This window comes from Terrapene carolina, unplaced genomic scaffold (genome assembly GCF_002925995.2).
Source record: "Terrapene carolina triunguis isolate 2854851 unplaced genomic scaffold, T_m_triunguis-2.0 Scaffold29572, whole genome shotgun sequence".
In the NCBI taxonomy this organism is placed as follows: Eukaryota; Metazoa; Chordata; order Testudines; family Emydidae; genus Terrapene; species Terrapene triunguis.
In genome coordinates, this window is record NW_020693923.1 from 447 (window position 1) to 2,730 (window position 2,284).

The 2,284-nt window shown below is 46.4% G+C and overlaps 1 non-coding gene across 1 annotated transcript; it reads left to right on the plus strand.

Annotated features, from left to right (window-relative positions):
- Window positions 1–212: 212 nt before the first annotated feature.
- LOC113409100 lies at window positions 213–400 on the plus strand. Its single transcript, XR_003370444.1, has one exon. It is a non-coding gene; the product is annotated as a U2 spliceosomal RNA (small nuclear RNA).
- Window positions 401–2,284: the final 1,884 nt, after the last annotated feature.

Here is a 2,284-nt window from a genome sequence, read left to right on the forward strand (position 1 = left end):
TTATAGCCATGACTGTCTGTACTTTCTGTCTGAGTGATGGACCCTCACCGCTTGCCGGCTGTATCTTCATCTCGCCCACTGTTTACCCCCCCATTGGGAACATTACAGACTGTATATATTGTGTGCTGCCCAACACCAAAATACTAGCATCGCCCTATACTCTGTATGTTACCCCCAATGACCAATAACTGACTTCTCAAACTCTATGTATCATCTATTTTTAATCATTATCTAATAAACTTTTAAATCTGTTCTTATCAGTTTAATATCTGATACGCCCTCTATCTGAGGACTATATATTAAATGGATTTTTGGAACAGGGAGATGGAATAGGAGCTTGCTCCATCCACTCCACGCATCGACCTGGTATTGCAGTATCTCCAGGAACGGTGCACCTCCCCTCGGGGAAACTATTGTGGTGAAAAAATAGAATCTGTTGAATGTGTTACACCAATACTGACTTAGACTCTAAATATATTCTAGGAGTGGCATACCAGAGGTCACTTATTCACTGACGCTTGTATGCATCTTGTGAACCTTGTAACCAATATCTGTAATCTCTCAGAACTCAAGCCTGACCCCAGATGTCTAGTACCTTCCTTCTTAACTTGTGTAAACTTGATTTCAATGCCCCTCTGCCATGTACATTGGCCAAACCGGACAGTCTCTACGCAAAGGAAAAAATGGACACAAATCAGACATCAAGAACTGTAACATTCAAAAACCAGTAGAACACTTCAATCTCCCTGGACACTCAAACAGACTTCAAAGTGGCCATTCTTCAACCAACAAACCCTTCACAAACAGACTTCAATGAGAAACTGCAGAACTGCAATTAATTTGCAAACTTGACACCATCATATTAGGCCTGAATAAAGACTGGGAGTGGCTGGGTCACTCCAAAAAGTAATTTTCCCTCTGTTGATACTCACCCCTTTGTGTCGTTAGCACTGACCCCCAACTTGGTAAGGCAACCCCGTCTTTTCATGTGCTGTCTTTTTCACTCCAGGCATCTGATGAAGTGATAATACTTGTATTAAACAACAGTGTGAATTAGATAGACTTGGTTATATTCCTCTCCCCACCCAGCATATGTTCCATGGATCTTGATTTGGGAGATCATGTGAAGGCACTAGGTGTCCTTCTGCTCCCAGAGGTCCCCATCCTGTCCCCCCCCCCCCCAAACCTACTGTAAATTCTAAATCATTATACTTTACTTCTCATTTTTAGGATGTGGCTTGGGATAGGCCACTTAATGGGGGTGGGTGCTTGCAGAGTGAAGATTAAGCTCATTCACAGGAGCTTTGTGATGGAGTGTACATTATCTAGTGTTTGTGGCAGGCTTTACCACTGAAGTGCTCCTCATTACTCGGCTATTAAACTCTGTTTTTGTGGGGATCGATTTACCCCTGTCAGGCACTCAGTGAGAGAGTTGCTTCTCCCGCCCTTGCAGTTATTTATTTTTTCCACCAAGCTTTGAAATCGGAACCAGCAGGTGGCACCACAGCTCCACAGCCAACCCTGGAGAGAGGAAACTGAAGTCCTGCTCTGCAGACGGAGCAGAGCAGGCTGTTGGGACCCACAGGACGTGCAGTCGACGGGCTCGTCTGACTGGCATCATAGCTATAAGCATAGTGTCTATTCCAGCATAACTCCCCCACGGAGACGCTATTCCAAATAGAAGCAACTTGGTTCCCCAAAGTTACTACTCTGCTTTGATGAAAACCATCATCTTCCATCTCAGGTTTTCCCATGTACTGCCCATGTACTGCATCCTCCAGGGTCCTCTCCAGCATAGTTCTCGCTCTCAGAGCGATGATGCCGTCTCTTCCAAATACGGCTCCCCTGGGTACCTGGCGACATCTTGGCTGGAAGGGGCCATGGCGATTCGCTTCCTGATGATGTCACGCACCGCACTCGCCACAAAGTTCCTCACCGTAGCATCCAGGCACATCGAAAGATGGAACGCGCAAGTGATCGCCGCAGCGTCAGACAGATCACCCCCTTCGAGGGATGTTGCTGCCTCCCTGCCTATGCGAGATGTACACCAGTTCGTTACTGGCCCTCCGGGGAGGTACATCCTCTTCTTTGCCAGCTGCCTGATGGAGCTGTCTGCCTTATTGAGTGGTACCTTCGCCACAGCAGTTAGCACCAAGCAACCAGGATCTGTGTTTTTTTTCCAGGAGTCGTACCAAATGCCTTCCTTTCCTGGGGCTATATTTTGTGTCTTTAGGAGTCTGTTACTATTTCCTGTAGTGTAAAGTGTTCTTCCAGAACCTCTTCA